Source organism: Ostrinia nubilalis, chromosome 19 (assembly GCF_963855985.1).
Source record: "Ostrinia nubilalis chromosome 19, ilOstNubi1.1, whole genome shotgun sequence".
Classification (NCBI taxonomy): domain Eukaryota; kingdom Metazoa; phylum Arthropoda; class Insecta; order Lepidoptera; family Crambidae; genus Ostrinia; species Ostrinia nubilalis.
The window spans coordinates 12,725,005-12,745,061 of NC_087106.1; the positions used below are offsets into that span (position 1 = coordinate 12,725,005).

General features: G+C 36.8%; 1 protein-coding gene and 1 non-coding gene across 3 annotated transcripts in view; one reads left to right on the forward strand and one right to left on the reverse strand.

The window, feature by feature from the left end:
• LOC135081221 (leucine-rich repeat-containing protein 24-like) overlaps positions 1-20,057 on the reverse strand; it is a 122,125-nt gene that overhangs the window by 44,385 nt on the left and 57,683 nt on the right. The window contains exons 1-2 of one of the 2 annotated variants that reach the window (XM_063975968.1): positions 14,168-14,194; positions 11,609-11,663 (exon numbers count right to left, since the gene is read on the reverse strand). The exons of the other annotated variant lie outside the window; for it this stretch is intronic. The gene's annotated coding sequence lies outside the window, so the exon portion shown is untranslated. Of the gene's footprint in view, positions 1-11,608; positions 11,664-14,167; positions 14,195-20,057 lie in introns of those variants that run through there. 2 annotated transcript variants of the gene reach the window in all.
• On the forward strand, positions 14,507-14,578 carry Trnad-guc (transfer RNA aspartic acid (anticodon GUC)). Its single transcript has one exon. It is a non-coding gene; the product is annotated as a tRNA-Asp (tRNA).

Genomic DNA, 20,057 nt, shown 5'->3' on the forward strand with positions numbered 1-20,057 from the left:
CGTATTAATGTAAATATAAAATTTATAACGAAATGTTATCTATAAACAGAATTTTCGGATTAAAATGGATGAGTATTTAATAAAATGGAGGAAACAATGAGTGTTAATTATCGCCTTTGTTTTATAATTAATTAACTTATGTTACTCACGTTGTCAGGATATCGACGCAGCGTAATATTGAAAATATTTTGCTCTTCCTTATTGTTTCTTATAATGATTATGCCCTGATTCTGATCTGAAGAAGTAGAATCTAACGCCCGTATTCACAAACATTACTATGAGGTCTCACAGTACGCGTGGACGCAAAGGGTGACACACGAACCAATCACAGAGCTTTATTTAATGCTGTGCGTTCGATTTACCGCTTCACTTATGCAAACATCGTTTGTGAATACGGGCGGCGTAAGTAGGTACCTACTTTAAGAATGATCAATGAACTTCTAGCACTTTTTTTGTTAGACTATCATCAGGTTAAGGTTTTTTTTAACATACTCTATCGGTTAATATTATGTAGACTAATGGACTGTTATTTAGACATTTAGGCAATGTACCTAACAAAACTGAGCCCGCTTTGTGGAAGCTATGATATACATAATCTTATCGTAGCATAGCACTATAATATTGAATTTAAGACAGAAAAATGTATACTTAACTCAGTATAATGCCACGATACGAGTATTATTATAGTATGTCGTATATTAACCACGCTTCTAACTAGGTTATTTCATCGCACACCAGTCATTCGCTCACGCGACCGAATTATGTTTTAATCCTAGCCTTAACTAGAGTATATGTAGATAGAATTAGTCCTAGATTAAAGAAACTTGCACAAGTGGTCGTTAGATCTAATATATTCCGCAGGCTACATAGGCGCAGTGTTTCGAACGGGTAACAAGCTGGGAAAATTAATTTTCCAAAGCGCCCTCAAGCCGGCTCGACGGCGAGCAATGTTTGCACCCTGAACACACCGGTGCTTACCTAATTTCATTACGAACGTAAGTACTGGACTGGATAGTGTGCTTGAGTCTTCAAAATGAGTCATTTTAATGATTGGTAAAACAGTTGTTTTTAGAATTCAAAACATTATTCTTTTGTTTATGGTCAGATCTTGATATCGGTCTACCTAACAACCATCCACCACACCACACCACGAAATTTCACCAATGTCACGTTTATATTGCTTAGATGAAGTTACGTTTATTAGTGTATAGTTATAATAATAAATGAGAGAAGTGGAATGTTTTGACGAACGATGAGTGGAATTTTGTCTCAACGTGATTGTCAACAAAAAAAAAACATCCGAACTTCGTGCGATTACCTAAATTATTAACTAAATGTGATATTTCTATAAGTTATAGAGCCATTAGCTGATTTCCACATATACCTATGCCACATACGTACTACGTTCATGCCACTTAGTTAACATGAAAACATATGTATATCGTATACACAGGACCGTATCTTTCATTACTCGGATCCGTAATTCCTTGGCAGAACTACAAAGTGTGAACGCTGTTGGTGCGCTCTACCAATATCCTTTGACGTTTGCACGAAAAACCGACATGGTGAGCCGGCCAGAGTTGGTCGCTTACGTCCAATACCAACACCAAGATTGTCATATTGGCCCAAAATTGTGAATCCAACACATCTGCATTCTCATTATTATGCCTACCAACTCTTTTGTTACCCTACCACTAAGCTCTACTATTTCTTCATTCACATAGTTACTAGCGATCTTTAAAAAATATGGCTGACTATTATTGACGTTAAATCATTTGTCTGTCCTAAGCTGAGTGCACCAACTTTGACCGTAACTTTAACGATGACTGGTGTTTATTGTATGGAGTTTGACAGATTTTTGACGTTTGTCAAGGTAAAGTAAGATGGTGCAACCCAACCCTAGTGTCTTTGATTGTTACATTGATATTGATAAAATCAATTTAAATATTGATTTTGAAGATCTTTTGAGACCATGTTGTCCCGAAGTGGTGCTAGGTTAATTTAATTATTACATAGGCATGGAGAACAATCAATTATTGTTCGTATGCATGAATATTCTCTGAATTATTATTGGTCCGTGCATCTGGCATCGCATTAAATCCTGACGGCCCAGTGTTTCGATATTATCGCATAATCATTATATCAATAGCCTCCATAATTTGCACTAACACAAGTGTAATTGGCCGTGATAATGTAATTACAATGAATTCAGACAGATAATTAGGCAGCCAATTAATTTTAAACTGGTTTAAACCGGTTGTTATATTAGGTAGCAAATCGCCAACGTATTTGGTTGTGAAATATTGGATATTTAAATGAGTGGATGTGCCATTATGGTATTAGATAGCAGCTGATTAAATATAATGTATGATTAGGTGCAATTAATATCTTCTCACAGACAGCTATAGGTACCTACATTTTTCATCGACATACTGTCAGCTTATTTCAGCTTACAATTTCCTAATAAATGTATCGTTTGGAGATCATAAATAAGTTGTAACTACAATAGGTATTTTCGTAACGAGCCCTTCTTCGAGAGGGAATTTTATGTCAGCAAAAGTCTAGTTAAATATTTTCCTAATCTCTAGGGCCCTCTAACTAGCCCAGTTAGGGCCTACGTGACAACTCTGCCGGTGACTGGCACTTAAATAAACTTAATAGCCCCAAGTTGAGTGTAAAGTTGCCTGTACACTGTAGCGGAGAGGAGAGAAGCGGAGCGGTGCCAATATTGACCAATATAATAGAGGTTTTCGAATTAGTTTAAACATACTGTCAGCTTATTTTTGGTTGGAAGTCGTCGGTACATCGAGGAGAAAAAATCAAGAGAGTCCCTCAGGAATGCTTTAAGGTGCTCCTTAGGGAAGGTTTACTTAAAGTAATGGAGTGACAAAGGCATAAAATTATGATAAGACAGCATTATTTAACGATGTGGGCTCTCATCTTGTCATAAGAAAAAATTTGTTTATGGAAAAGTCTTTCTCTCATTAGGGATGAAGGAAAACCATAGCTAGTTAAGCGTTTCTATGAAATTCCCAAACCTGTTCGCACCCGTGACAACTTAACACTATCGCAAAAAATGCTAATTGATATTTAATGTGTTTACCATCAGTGTTGGGTCAGCGTTAATTGCCCCCCTTCTACCTTACCCCCCTTCAACCCCCTGGGCACTATTCCGCCTAAGCATTAGTTGGGTTGATGCAAAAAGCAAACCGAGCAAATATGTCAGAATCAAACATTAGACTTAGGTACCGAAGTAACGAAGGTTGACCAAAAAATCTGCTATATGCGAAAAAAATACACTTAGGTAGGTAACGACCTACTAGGTGGACCGACGATCTGATGAAGGTCGCGGGAAGAGCCTGCACTGAAAAAAAATGTTTGGTTACTGCTTACACAACAAAAGTGACCACCGAACACTTTGGTTATGAGGAACAAAATGTTGTGTAAATTAAACAAATAATTCTGTAGTGAGCTAGACTTAGTTTGGTTATAGTTAATAACATTTAGTTCGGTGGTCACTTTTGTTGTGTAAGCAGTAACTAAACATTATTTTTTAGTTTGGATGCGGGCAACGCAGGTCCGTTCATTGTGGATAACCTTGGGGGAGGCCTTTGTCCAGCAGTGGACGTCATTTGGCTGAAACGACGACGAGGTAACGAACAAATCGTTTCAGCCAAATGACGTCCACTTCTGGACAAAGGCCTCTCCCAAGAATTTCCATAAAGACCGGTCCTGCGCTGCCCGCATCCAGGTGCTACCCGCAAACTTCACAAGATCATCGGTCCACTTAATGGGAGATCTGCCTGTTAAAAACGATAGAGTGGACTGTATGTTATAGATAGGCCTGCCGGTGATGATATTATGCTAGAAGCAAGGAAAACACTCCAAAATAGGGTCAAAAAGGTATATTGCTCAAGACATTACCACTATAACCCGAGAGAGTACAAAAAGCAACTTCAAAAAACTAAAACAATATTAAAAAAAAGTAAAAAAAACCATAAACAATATCAAAAAAGGATTGCTGGCCAAACTGCCAGCAACACTGCCCACCAGTGCCGGATTAAGCCAGCGCGGGGCCTGTAGCAAATTTCTATCAAGGGGCCCTTGGTTTGCTTTAGGTTCTCAAGTTTAGGGTATTAAATGAAACAAAACTGTTATTTACAAATGAACTTTTCTTGATTTAATGTGGGCAAATTTAGAGATAACACTTTCAATATCAACTTCTTTAAGGAAATCATGCTCTACGAGTATATTCAACAAAGTAAGATGATTAAGACGTTCTTGTCCCATCGTGTTCCTTAATTAATTTTTAATACGTTTTAATGTTGAAAAAGAACGTTTGCCACTGCAGTTAGTGATCATGAGAGACATGTAAATGCGCAAGGCAATTTCTAAGTTTGGAAAACACGATTCTAAAGAATTATTTATTAAAAGTTTATAAAATTGCTGCTCCAGAGGCTCCTGTTTCTTGCTGTCAATAAGAGTAGCCACATCTGTTTTAAGATCAAGTAGTGTTTTCAGAAGCTCTGCAAACTGCACTAATTCGCCACCTAGGCTGTTCTCCAAATCAATTAACATACTGACAGTAGTTTCACAGTTCATTTATGAAAACCTTTTATATTATGTTCGCAAAAATATAGAGCAATTCACGAAAAAGAGCGATTTGCAAAACTTTAATACAAGAAACAAAAATAAACTTGCCGTTCCAAATTTCTAGGCCAGTAGAATTAGATTTTGAATCGGAAATAATTCCTACAAAAGATTTTATTGCTTTAATGGCTTCATTGGCTGCCCATTAAGACTCTACTAAGTAGGTTTTCGACTTCGACGGAGTTGTGCTTAAGTGGTGGGGGCCTCCGAAAGGGGCGTTTTTTCGGTTTTCCGGTTATACCGCGTAAAGGACTTACCGTATCGAAAAGTGGTCTTCAGGACGGTTAAAGGGCACTTAATTCTGCATTGAATAAGACCAAATTCATATGTTTTGGACAAACCGTTCTCGTGCTTATCTTCGACAAAGTAGAAAATGTACGTATAATTAATAACCCTCTCTATGTCCAATAGCTCGTCACCCGCAGGCTCCCAAGCCTTGTAAAGGGCCGCCTTAACCAGCTTATCCGTGTCAAGGCTCGCGAGTTGGATTCGCTTATCCTTGTTCGTCCCAGCCGATCCTTAACTGCGGTTGCTGCACCTCTGCTTTGCACTCTCCTGAACGACTCTGTGTTATGTACTATGGCTGCCCATCTTCCTTGTACCCTCCTGTACGACTGTATTGCTTAGCCGTATGCCTGGTCCAAGGTTCGACGCCAAAAATCAACAACAACAAGTTCATATTAAAACGCTGAAGAGTTTTTTGTTTGTTTGTTTGACCGCGCTAATCTCAGGAATTAGTTGTTTGATTTAAATAATTATTATTGTGTTCAATAGCTCATAAATTGAGAAAGGCTATAGGATACATAAAATCACTCTACGACTAATAGAGGCGAAGCAGTAAAGAAAAATGTTGCAAGCACGGGAAATAGTATTTAAACTATTTTCACGCGTATGAAGTTGATTTTGTGGCATCGAACCTTGGGCCAGGCATACGGCTAAGCAATACAGTCGTACAGGAGGGTACAAGGAAGAGGGGGAACCATAGTAGATAACACAGTGTCGTTCAGGAGAGTGCAAGGAAGAGGTGCAGCAACCGCAGTTAAGGATCGGCTGGGACGAACAAGGATAGGCGAATCCAACTCGCGAGCCCTGACAGGAATACGCTGGTTAAGGTGGCCCTTTATAAGGCTTGGGAGCCTGCGGGTGACGAGCTATTGGACATAGAGAGGGTTATTAACTAAACGTAAATTTTCTACTTTGTCGAAGATAAGCACGTGAACGGTTTGTCCAAAACATAATGAATTTGGTCTTATTCAATGCAGGATTAAGTACCCTTCAACCGTCATGAAGACCACTTTTCGATACGGTAAGTCCTTTACGCAGTATAACCGGAAAACCGAAAAAACGCCCCTTTCTGGGGCCCCCACCACTTAAGCACAACTCCGTCGAAGTCGAAAACCTAGGAGAGTCTTTATGGGCAACCAATGAAGCCATTAAAGCAATAAAATCTTTTGTAGGAATTATTTCCGATTTAATTCATTTTTGTGTTTAATTCTACTGGCCTATTCAGACTGCATAAGATTGGTAATTCATTTATGGGAAAATGTATTAAATTCTTTAATAAATTACCACAAACTGTTGTAGAACTACCCATTGACCATTCATAAATTCAAAGCACATATTAAAAGTACCTTAATGAAAAAGGGCTACTATAAAGTCGATGATTATTAAATTTAAAAGATAAAAATGTTTGGGATGCGTTACTGCCTAGCTCGCATAAATATTTATAGTTAACTTTGTACATTTTAAAGCCTGTAAACCTTTGAAAAAGAGGCAGACAATAGTGACTGAGTTTCTTGCGCTGCTTCTTCTCAGCACTGGCCCATTTATTGTCCTGAAGCAGTGGTAGGGTTAATACTGGGACGTGTAAAAGTACTTTTTTTAAGCCTATTCACAGAAATAAATGAGTTTTATCGATTATAATTAAACATTAGAACATTCACGTTAAAAAGTTCGTAAAATACCTACCTACTTATTTTTATGATTTAACGTGATGAAATAGAGTTTTAGATTTTCAAGTGAAAGTAAAGCATAGCCTAAGCGCTTCGCGTTTAAGGCATGCAAGATATTTTACGCTCCTATCTAAATTAATCTTTTTTTTATTTCGGTCAGACAGGCGTTGGAGCGCGGGGCCCCCAAATTCGCGGGGCCCGTAGCATTTGCTACTCTTGCTACGTGGCTAATCCGGCACTGCTGCCCACTATACGTCTTCCGATTCGTAAGGTATATGTATTGATTGAAATGAAGGTCCTCTTTATACCCGACTGTGCCAGTAGAGTTAGTTTCTTTGAAATCGTTGAACCAATTTTGATAAAAATATAAAGATAGAGATAGGTACTCTGTATAGCACATTACACAAAACTGAGATTTTATCTCACACAGAAAAATAATATAATTATATTGGATTATAGTATTTCCTGTATAAGAAAACCTATCATATGTCAAGAAATAATGGATATTGTTAATTGTTTTCTAAGAACACCTAGCTTATGATAAGAAATACCTTGTACCTAAATCTGACTGAAGTAATAAATCAATGTAATTACCTAAGCAGGTCAACTATTTAATAATTAAATTCCTTAAAATTAATTTTACGTTGTTCTGGAAGTGATTTTATTACGAGCTACCTACCGACTTTGTAATAAAATGGAAGAATTTCTAGTTAAATATTCTTTTGGCTGGAATACTCGTATAATATTTTGCCATATAAACATATTGTGTTTGACGTTTCAAAGAAATTTAGATTAAAAAAGTGCCTGTTTTTGCGTGTTGTTCACATGGGCGTAACAGAATTACAACTTAAAACTGTTTTCATATTAGTTTTCTCTTTTTGGAATCCAGAGAAAAGTAGGTACATTACCTACATTTTGTCATTATTTGATATTTTTTCTGTTAGCAAAATTAAAACAATCATACCTAAAATTTCCTAATTTTGTCATTTGGAGATGGTAAGTAATAAATAAGTTTTAACTAGCTTACATTAGGTATTTTCGTAACGAGTCCTTCTTCGAGAGAGAATTTTGTCAGCAAAAGTCTAGGTAAATATTTTCCTAATCTCTAGGGTCCTCTAACTAGCCCAGTTAGGGCCTACGTGACAACTCTGCCGGTGACTGGTACTTAAATAAACTTAATAGCCCCAAGTTGAGTGTAAAGTTGCCTGTACACTGTAGCGGAGAGGAGAGAAGCGGAGCGTGCCAATGTTGACCAATATGATAGAGGTATTCGAATTACTTTTAAAATTCACACATTTTATATCCAAAGCTATGTAAATACAAGAAGTGTTTTGCATCAATAAACAAATACAGTTCGCAATTTTACTACTAAGTAGGTACTTCTTCGCTTCGCCCTGTTGTCTCGCTCCACATAGGTGACGACACAGTCTGCCCACTTTAATACGTTCGCCCGGTTTCCACGAAGGAGAGGAGATGAGTTTGAATAACCAATCAGATTTCGTTATTTCCAGTACACCTCTCAACTCAGCTTCATTTTGAAAAGACTGGTGGAAAACGGACAACACTCCTTCACTCCACTCCGCTGCCTTGATCCGCGTTAGTGTACAGATAGCTTAACTAAACAAATACAGCAGACTTGCCTCAAAACTCAATGTCATAACAATATAATATATCAGACCTTCCCATTCATTGGTCTATCAGGGTAATTCCAGTGTTGCCAAGTTCTACAGAGGGACTGCCAATAAAACTTAACCCGCGAAGATTGGGTCGTTCTGTGGGTAAAACTGCTTTAGGGCAGGGAAACCGGAAGAATAGAAAAATGTGCCTACCTAGCTATGTATTGTATATTGTATTGTATTGTATTGTGTTATCCTTTAATCATCCCACGTGATTCTGTATTTGGGCCTGTTTTTATATTATTCGCGAATATAATTTTCAATAATACGAGCAATGAGCATATTATGAAAAATAATAAGGAATAAAGTTTGCTTTAAAAAACCGAACCAAAATAGGGTGATTCTGGTGCTTAAATACAAAAACTGTTGGTAAAGGACCAACTGGCAACAATCACACATCTATCCATATAAAAGCTAAAGGTCTCTGACTCACTCACTCATCACGAAATCTCAGAAACTACAAGAGCTAGGAGTTTCAAATGTTGCATGGGGGTTCCTTTTAGAACGCAGGTGCTCACTAAGACGGGATTTTGCAAAATTCCATCCACGCAGGATCCACGGATCCAGGATCCACGCGTACGAAGCCGCGGGCGGTAATATATTTTTTTTTACATAACGCTGAAACTGGCCTGCATCACATCTGATGACAAGTCGATCAGACCTCAGGTGGAAGCGTTTCACCCGGAATCCTCAACCACATAATTACCAGAGGATACCAGGAAAACAAAAGGTATAACATAACACACACTCTTAATTCCCTAACAAACGAGGGCAAAACCGCGGGAGAATCCTAGTGAGCCAATAAAACCCTCACCGAGTACATTACGCAAAACCAGGACCTTTATTAACACATACTATGCCAAGAAAGCTTTGTTTCCACTACTAAGGAATGGAGATAAGTAGCGACGAACAAACCGTAGAGGTGACTTTTTCCTTAATAACCCACCAGGCTAAAAAAATGTCCTTGTTTTTCAATCATATCTTTACAGCATTAAATTGAAATCGATGTGGGCTCTGTGGATACCAGAGCCTGGTGTTCATAAGTAACCAAAAATAGTAATTGGTTTTTGTGGCCACAATAAACTACCAGATAAATTGACATTACGGTATGTGAAAATGTAAATCAAAGCATAATTCTTTTTTTTTTATGTGACAGGAGGCAAACGAGCAGACGGATCACCTGATGGTAAGTGATTACCGTCGCCCATGAACGCCCATGGGCGTTACAGGTGTGTTGCCGGCCTTTAAGGTGAAGATACGCTCTCCTCTTGAAAGAAAATTCTTCTTTGTTGATAATAATTATGAATCTTGTGTGCAGAACTCAATCTATGGTGATATAAAGTAGTCATATTTTTGATAGATTATATTATTATGTATCTATTGTAGTAGAGTCACTTACGTAGTGATGCCTAATATTTTTATTTTTACACGGTACTTCTAAAACATTTAATTTTTTTAACGATTCGTAAACTCAAAATCACTAGATACTTCATATAACAACATCAGTTTACAATGACATGATGTATTTTCAACAGTCATCTCCCTTTTACTAACGAAAGAAAAACCTAACAAGCTCGTAAGTAGAACATGAAGATAAATCTTAAGTTATGTATCAAGAGCTGCTTCTATTATTTACTCGTTTGCCAAGCTGAGCGGTCGTTGCGGTCTATTAGCATTTTCATTCGATCTCTCCAAGCAGAATTGTTAATTTCAAATTACAGGATCTATTTCAGACAAAATCGGTTTTACAGCTGCAGGTAGTGATTATTTGATGGTAAAGCAGATTTGTGTGGAACTCGAAGGCTTGTTTAAAACACTTGAAAGGTTTAACTGAATTGTGTTTCAAATGAAATAGTGACTGAGTTTCTTGCGCTGCTTCTTCTAAGCACTGGCCCATATGTTGTCCTGAAGACTGATTCAGTGCCCTACCACTGGGACGTGTAAATGTCCTTTTTTAAAGCCTATTTGCAGAAATAAATGAGTTTTATGGGTTTTCTATAGAGTTAATTAAGTTTGGTAAATACGAGTATTTTGAGATCAATGATAACTTCTCGTCTATGTGAAGTTTCAATTCACTTTGTATCAGGTAATATTTGTTTTTCCAAAGTATTGTATGCAAATATTGCCTAAAATAAAAAGTCATGTTTATTTTAATTTCTAGAGCGATGACGTAAATTCTAGATCTTTGCCAATTCAAATATTCGTAACGAATTCATCGGGCTCGTCCAGACACAGTACAGTAAACTTCAGTGACTGGCAACCCTAACTTTAAAATATCACAATTTATTGTCTATAAAAGTAGAGAATTTTTTTCTCGAATTGGGTAATGTTACCTTACCTTGTGGTTGCAGCACAGAATACACAAAAGTAGCAGCCCAATAGGTACTCGAAAGGTAGCGAAAGTTAGCTCAAAAGTTTTGGTTGGAGGCTTTACATCAAGATTTTGTTTAAACAAATTGTTGTAAATACGAGTAAATAACAGACTGAAAACTGTAGCTTTATTGTAATTAGAAATGCAATATTTTCTACTGTGTACAAGTTTGCTTGCTTAATAGTACAATAAGGTTCAAAACTTTGGACAGCAAATCAGTTTAGCTATTCAGAGAGACAACGCGTTTGGTTACTATTTTACTAGCGGCCCACCCCGGCTTCGCATGGTTGCAATAGAATTGTCCGGCTTTTCTCTTCTATAATATAAGTACATGTTTTATACCTATGTATATCTTACCTTCCTCTTGAGTCACTCTATCTATTAAAAAAACCGCATCAAAATCCGTTGCGTAATTCTAAAGATATAAGCATACATAGGGACAGACAACGGAAGGCGACTTTGTTTTATACTATGTAGTGATAATGTATTTGGAATTTAGCTTACTACTGCCTATTTATACTATGGTTCCAGGCATTCTGTGACTTGCAAATAAGTTCTGTAACTTGTTTCTGCGAGTCGGGATTAACGTTAGAGATTCTGCGAAAAAGTTAGCGAATTCAGACGTCTGGGTCACAATAATAAGATGAGGAAAGGAAAGAAGAAACTTGAAGTTTGTCCCAAATGCCGAGTTATGTCCGGGTTTTACATAACATTTTGGTGCGAAATGTTTTAGTTGTAACCAGTTTTTTTGTTTGTGTCTTCTTCTTTCTATGCAGAAGAGATATAAGGCTGTTTTATGGGGTATGATCATGATCATGGTCAATAATGGAAATTTTTTTCTTCCACTTACTTCCACTTTCAAGCTCAAAACTCAGTTCAATTTCAAACATTACGGTGAAACTTCTGATCAATATCACTTAGTATTACAGTAGTTTTGAGTACTGTTTTGTAATACACACCTTAAACTTAAGCTACAGCTTACTCTAAAAAGTAACTGGTGAACTGGATGTTTACCTGTAACAAAATATAATAACATTATAATATTTATTTCACCACAACAGATTTTTACTTCAAAAATGGTTTCCTCTAGAAAAAAGTTGTGTTATCTTTGAAATTACAAAACGCTTTTTATTAATGATAGTTGAAGTAGACGTTTAGAAAATGACAAAAATGTTGCCTTATGTGAACATCGAACTTACTTCAGCAAGTTTTGAATTACGTCACTATTACGACTATCGGTCGTGGTCACGATCGTTTTTGCCGTAAGTTTCATAACACCCAGTAATAGATCGTCCTTCAGGCGGTGTATTCCTCAAATTCAGGCCACTCATTGTCTGATCGTAATAAAAACGCATTGTTTTCTATGTAGGAAGCCGAAAACAGGTCAACGCCCGGAATAGCCAGTAATATGGAACTGTGCCAGCCTGGAGCCAATGCTGTGCGCATTAGGTATGCTATTGCTCAACGCAACTGCGGTGCGACTGCGAAAACGCTAGCAGTTTCGAATGTTGCCATCTCTGTCACGCAAAGGGATGCCAGCATGAGCGATGGGGACAGATAGATCCGAAACTGCGTAAACTGCGTTTCGGAGTAGAACTGAAGTTTCTAAATATGCACTAGTAGGAGTGCGGTATAGTCTGATTGAGCATTGAGACGTATTTCCTGCATCTTTGGCATTTCCCGGCGTTTGTTTAGCTTTTGTCTCGAGGTTGTTAGTATTATTAGTGATACAATGATGAAACGCGGTGTCATTTTGGGCTGGAATTGGAACAAAAGAAAGATTAAAAGACAAGATCCGCATACTAATACAGTGTGTTTGGGATAGGGCTAGCGATAATTTAAGGCGATGTTGTGATGTCAATTTTATCGACAAAAATGCCCCCATATGTGGGCCCACTCCCCTCCTCTTGGAATGGGGGGGGGGGGGGGTTTAGTCTTACAGATAAATAATAGATTTGTAAGCCAATAATTATTGGCACATAATGACAAAAAACTTTTAAAAAATTACCGAATTTTAGTTTTGGTAAAAAAATTCAGTTTTGACGGGCACATTAGAAATACAAACATTTTTATGTAGAGTCACATAAAAAATAAATTTAAAAAATTAAGCCCCCCCCCCATTCCAAGAGGAGGGGGGTAGGCCCACATATGGGGGCATTTTTGTCGATAAAATTGACATCACAACATCGCCTTAAATTATCGCTAGCCCTATCCCAAACACTACTGAGCACGGTGCGGGGTAGTTTGATTGAGAGCTCAGACGTATTTCCTGCATCTTTGGCATTTTCCTTTTGTTAATGCAGACGTTGTTATAAGTGATACAATGAGGAAATGAGGTGTTGTTTTAAACTAGAAATATTCGAAGAAAGATTAAAGACATGATCAACGTTTATCTTTTGTTAATGTGGTTGTTGGTTTCAGTGATACAATGGGGAAATGCAGTATCACTATAGACTGGAATCGGAACAACTGAAAATATTCGGAAGATTAAAAGACTTATGATCAACATAATAAATCGCGTTGGGATCAAACGATTCGATGTTATCCAGCTTAGATATTGTGTGGTTTTTCATTTTAGACTGTAAAGACTAACTGAACAATGTAAATGACTTTATAATACTCAACATACATTATAATGTAGTACTGTAATCGATTTTCGCTAGAACTAATGTACCTAAGCACTAAAGTAAATACTATGGGACCATTATTGAGAATGATAAAGAATATTTAAATGGACTTACATAATGGTCCCAGATATAAACGATGTGTTTCTCATTGAGCTCTATGACAGCGTACGGGGTTGTTTTATCGTATGCCTATTGCCTATATGCAGCCTATATGCCTATTCTACATTTGTTTGAGATTGCAATGAAGCCCAGAGTGAAAGAGGTCTTGAAAAACCTAAGAAATTGTCTGGTACAGGTGACATCAGACTATAATACTTCTGTTCCAAATACATGATGTATTCACTCACATCACAACTAATTGAGCAAAGTGACACAGTTTTAGCCGCTTGAAGATACAACCCATACAAAAAACTTGATGTGCTTGACGCGCGTAATTAAATGTGGCAATCTTTTTAAAGAAGTCAAACTGTCGAATGTGACGGTAGTTGTCGGTTTACACATTAATGAGATTTATGGAGCTATGAAGATGTACAAGAACAATAAACCTTCCAAGGTCACGCTTGTTTATGGTGTATTTCTATTTTCTCATCGCGTAAAACGTAACATGTGTTTTTTGTTTACACTAAAAACATTGCTTCGTTTTTCTTAATCGGAATAAATGTATGCTTTTAAAATGTTCGCATGTGGATTGCTTGGATTTGATAGGAATCCAGATAAAATGAAAATAGATAAAATACCAACCTGAAGACTTTCTAACTCAACTTGAAGAAAATACATAATGGGTAGATATCAAGTTAAAGTAATAGTAATAAATAAAATAATGTAAACTTCTGAAGCGCAAAAATGATTAAATCTGAATATTATTTACTTCATTAATAATTAAGTACTTACTGCGCAGACTGTCCAAGCACACAAAGGCACAATGATATAAATAATGAATTATCTTGAACAAAATAATAAAATTATGTATTCAAATAAACTTATCACCATAGGTTATCCAAACATTATGTATTGGTATCACGACAATGGTACGCAAGAGCACTCTTGCGCACTGAAGCCCGACTCTGTAACACAATGTTGTTATTGTAGTCTCTCACCTTCTCTTTCACTCACCCCAAAATCACTATATGAGCGAATGGGACGCATGCAAAAAACCTACGCCTTATTTTCGCTCGTATCTTGACAAAGTACAAGCCGAATGCATCTTGAAATTTCGAACTGCTTATCAAGTCTTCGGTAGTATAGTGGTCAGTATCCCCGCCTGTCACGCGGGAGACCGGGGTTCGATTCCCCGCCGGAGAGATCTTTTTGAATTTTATTAATTTTTTTTGCATTGTCTATTGAAATTATAGTTATAAATATTGATAGATTTTATATTTTCGTTATTTTAGCTTCATCCAACTCACAATTTTATTTTATTTTTCTTAATTTTAAACTAAAAAGGAATTAAAAAGAAAATGAAATTCTATTACGAGTATGTATTTTTATATAGTTTACTACGAAAAATATGAAATAGCACAATATTTAAAAATCTGTTCGTGTAAAATCAAGCAATCATTATTATTGCTTGGCAAACGGATTGAGAATTTTATTTTACATTGTTCACTGATTAATAAAATGCTAAATAACAAACAAATTGAACAACTTTTTGCCCTATCCAACTCTCAGGAAACTAAAAAACGAAGACTTCTATTACAAGGGTACGAAAGTTCAAAATGGGAATCCTTCCAGTCCAGGAATACATCTGTATATTGGGAACAAATTCCAGTGGATTGGAACAATTTGGGAATCGACATGGATGTGGCATACATAACGTAGGTTCAGATGTGACACTTTCTAACATGTTGTAAAACGAGTGTATATTTCTACCTACACAGAAAAAAAGACGGAATTATTTGTCATAAAATTCTTGTAGCTATTGATATACCTTTTAGACAAAATGCATTTTTTTTTTCAAAATGCAATTTATGCTTAGTTAATCGTTTGTCACATTTTACACACTTGGCGTGAGGTTTCGTAGCACTCAAACTCAAACTCTAGGCTACTTTTATGTACAGTTAATAGCACTTCAAGCTAAATATTTTGGTCTCATTATGTAATTGTGATATATTTGCTATTTTGCAAATAAAATTAGTCTCTACCCACTCAAAATTTAGGTGGTTCTTATCCGACATTGGTATGTTCTATCTTCAGAGCAATTTACTAACCGGTCATCGATCTCACAGTTCCAAAACTGAACCTAGCCCCCACCTTTCACCCTACATTAATTACACAATCTTGAAAGTTCTAGGCCCCGCTGGCGCGGCTTCGAGACTTTTCTACCTATTTGTGCCATTCGATAAGTGCCGAGGACATGTAAATTCCTTCCGTGTAGCACTATGCGGAATGAAGGGAGGGTCAATACTAAACAACTGGTATATGCCTTACTAAACCGACTGATATATTCGATATTGGGTATTGGAGAGAAATGAGCTCGTGTTTTTAGACTTGCAAAAAGTTAGCTTTTTTTGGGTTAAATAAATTGATTTTATGTGGAATTTAAATTATGTGTGTTCAGTAGTAAGGTCAATAGAAGGTCGAACCAAAGGTCTATGTAATTGTAAAATATATTTTTGATTGATTGATTAATGCTTAAAACCAATTTCAACTATGGCGACACCTCTTCAACTCTTAATCGAGTCAGCGCTGATGCGCTTGAAGATGGATTGCCATCGATCTCTGCAGTAATAGAATGATTTAATAATAGATTTACCGGTATACCAATAAAAGCTATTACTTTTAATTTTAAAAACATATTTCAACAGGTTTATGTACCGTAGGTTTATTTGCGGTCCACACAGCTTATGACCGCAGTCTGTGGAGGAACACTATCTGTGGTCGCGATTCTCATCAGTGAGGGACCGAGGAAGAAGAAGAATGTACCGTCTTTAATGAACTGACAGTTATGTCACCACCAACAAAGTCACAAACAGTACAGTACATTTAAAAATGTAGGTATAAAACAAACAACCAAAGCGCACCTGTATTCTTTGTCACCGCAGAAATCAGAGACAAAATTCTATTCAAAAAACTGACTGAGCAGATAGCCCAGAACTCTACCTTATCCCAAGCATTAGAAAGATAAACTCTCCTAATACCAGAAGTAGGAAAAAACGTACCTTCATAAAACAACTAACTCATACTAATCTAATCTCTACATATTGAAAACTAGCACTATAATGGACACTACACCCCCGAGACATGGATGTTTATTGTACGGCCATAAAACAACCGTGGCTGGTGGTACAAGTCCTATTTCTTAATGCTGACGCGAATTTAGTAGCCTCGACCGTAGTACCTAAGTTATGAGGCGCCGGGGGAGTTGCCACGAGGATTACGAGTTTATTCGATTACCCTGCGATAGTGATGGGCAATCGATTTGATTTATCGATGAAATTTTGACGTTTCTATTGCAGCATTTTGTCATTTTTGTGAAACAACTGAAAATCTTAGAAGTCTGTGAAGTTAATAAAGAAAGTAAGCCTCTGCTTAGATCATAAACTGATGTCATTAATTAGTACCTAAGTTATGAGGCGCCGGGGGAGGTGCCACGAGGATTACGAGTTTATTCGATTACCCTGCGATAGTGGTGGGAGATCGATTTGATTTATCGATAAAATGACGTCTCTATCACAGATTTTCCTTTTGGTCAAAAAAAGTCTTAAGTAAACAAGTGAACTTGTGCTGTAAAATTTATTCATAAAATTAAACGAATAAATTTTCTGAACATTAAAGACTGACTGACTGGCTGACTGAGACTGAGAGTAGAGACACGCATCATTGCTCAATATTTAATATCTAATGACCTTTTAAAATACTTGGCAAGCGATCAACTACGGAGTCGTTTACCAGAAATTACTAACTAGATGTCAACATCGTCTATAAAAATTAAATAATATACAGTCAACGATGTACTAGGCCTTTTATCTATTTTTTTATAAGAAATGACTTTTTGAGTCGTTTCGAGGAACGAGATCTTTATCACGAATAGAATGCGGTGTTTCCAGAATAAAGTTATTTTTAGAATCAATCTCACCGAAAACCGATACATCGTTTTTCAATTAGGTTTAATGTCGACTAAAGAACTTTACCAACTTTACTTAAATTACCAAACCCGTCGAATTTTTTACCTTTGTTTCTAAAAAATCATGTCGACAACTTGTGTTTTCTATGACTTTTGACAACATGGAGGCTTCGATCGATCGACTGGGACCGCGGTCCCAGTTAATTGCGGTCCCAGTCGCCGGATCCGTAAAAATTAAATAATTTTCTTCCGGCAACTGGGACCACTCATAGATAACTTAAAAAAATATATTATTCAAGCCAAAATCGGTACAGTCATACGAAAAAAAAATCTAAATTATTCCCAGTCGCCGGAAGCCTCCAACATGTCAAAGTCGACGACTAATGTCGGCGGGTCCTCGAATTTAGTGTAAAGGCTGCATTACAATTTTATCGATATTTCGATAAACATACGCCCACATCACTGCCCCCGAGTGCGGCCCTTTATCTACCTGGTCAAATTGCTTGTATTATGTATCTTGTCATGTGAAGTTTATGGAGCCCGCGATATCTGTGCCGGTTGCAGATTAACTTGAATAGTGATGTTTTTTATGGTGTTTGTCTTGTGAGATTCTAGAGGATTTGTTTTGGCAGCGTCTAGATTTGGTGGCAAATAAATACTGCATCTTATGATCTCTTGTGTTGTTTTCTCGAGATTTTAATGCAGTTTTCATATGAGCAAGCTTTAAGCTTGATGTCTTTCCGCTTGCTTTCTTTCTTTCATTCTTCTTAACTCCGGTTGTTATAATTATGGTTATAGGTAGTTAAAGTGGTGCAACTGGAGTCTTACAGCTTTTTACTCCTGCAGTAAAAAGCTGTAAGACTCCTCCTAAAATACTTTGAAATGAGGAAATCCGTAAACGAACTAAAATCGCTGACATAGCCCGACGGATTAGCAAGCTGAAGTGGCAATGGGCAGGGCACATAGTACGCAGAACCGACGGCCGATGGGGCAGCAAGGTTCTGGAATGGAGGTCGCGTACCGGAAAACGCAGCGTGTGACGTCCACCTACAAGGTGGACCGATGACATCGTAAAGGTAGCAGGGAAGCGCTGGATGCAGGCCGCTACCAATCTATCAACGTGGAAAGCATTAGGGGAGGCCTATGTTCAGCAGTGGACGTCCTATGGCTGAAATGATGATGATGATGATGAAAATACTTTTCTGCGGTAAAACAGATAGATTCAGTGGGCTGAGGAGTGTGAGTTTACATCAAACGTTCTCACTAGGGAGCGCGTTAAAAATGTGTGAAAATTTTAGTTCTTGAACGTTTTCGCTAGGGGCGCTGTACAATCCGGCATACATTTAATGTTATTTTTTTATGATGACGTAATCTCACACTAGGCCCTCAGGTCCGTTCTAATTTGGCTCTCCTACTATTTGACTATAGAAATGGAAATACAGACTGAAATATAAAGATATGGATCTTAAATGACGTCATGATTCCATCTAAGTACCTTCAAATAAAGCCGATTCAGAAATACTCGTACTTGCTTTACCTATTCATAGCATAACATTAAAAGTTAAACCATACCATAACATCAACATAGAACACCATTGTTCCAGCGCCATAACTATTTACAGTACGCTTTCATGGCACCCCTGGGACTGATACGAACCCGGTACCTTATCGTTGGGTATAACGATTGCACTAATCCATAGGGAGTTATTCGTAACAGTACACTGACGGTTTAACACGTAGCGCGTAGGTTATTTCAATAGGTAGGAATATTACCTTGTTGCATTAATTAAAATGTAGAAAAAGTTGTACTTATTTTTGTCCTCCTTTAAGTTCAAACGCTGGTTGATACTTTTCATAGTATTTATTGAATAACTTGTACAACAATATTACTCATCAGTATTACACAATTACATTTCGGCAGAATAGTCCGTTCGACACGATAGTTCACCAACGACTGCCCGCCATTCCACAAAATGCTAACGTGGTTTTCGCTACAGTGTGATCGGAAGCGGAAACCCCGGCGCATTTTGGTATAAATTATTTCTTATTATAACAATGTTCTAAAAATATTGTAATAAATCATTATTTTAAATAAAATTGATATTAACATTTTACTGTTTTGATTTTAATTTATACAAGACTACAAATCACAACATGAGATCACAAACCGGAAGTGCAGTGTAAAATTATCATAATGAGACAATTAAATGGACACTGAAAGTTATTGCTTAGAAAACATTAATAATATTATTAGACAGTCTAACTCAAGTATACTATAATTATGTATAACCTAACAGCTCGGCCATCCTGTAATGCGCGAGTCCCATCGCGTTACTCAAGAAGAAATAAACACTAAAAAACACTAGAACGAGTATTCTACATTAAGTACCTAATCATAACTCGATTTTACACAATTGAAATTAATGTGCAACATTATATTCCTTATTTTACTATCCATCCATTCTATAAAGTTTTGTATAATGATATCACTATATAGGTAACTATAACATAACTATTAACTATACTATACTGTAATCCATTCATATTAATGAGGTTTACAATTTCATGCGTACTTAAAGAATAATATATCTACCTCTTTGCATATAAAAATGTACAATGTACAAATATTATCTTTTTTTTGTATTACAAATCGTGTCGTTTGAGTAATTTATTTCATTAGTTTAGCAAATTATTAGCTATGCGTGTGGTATCAGAAAT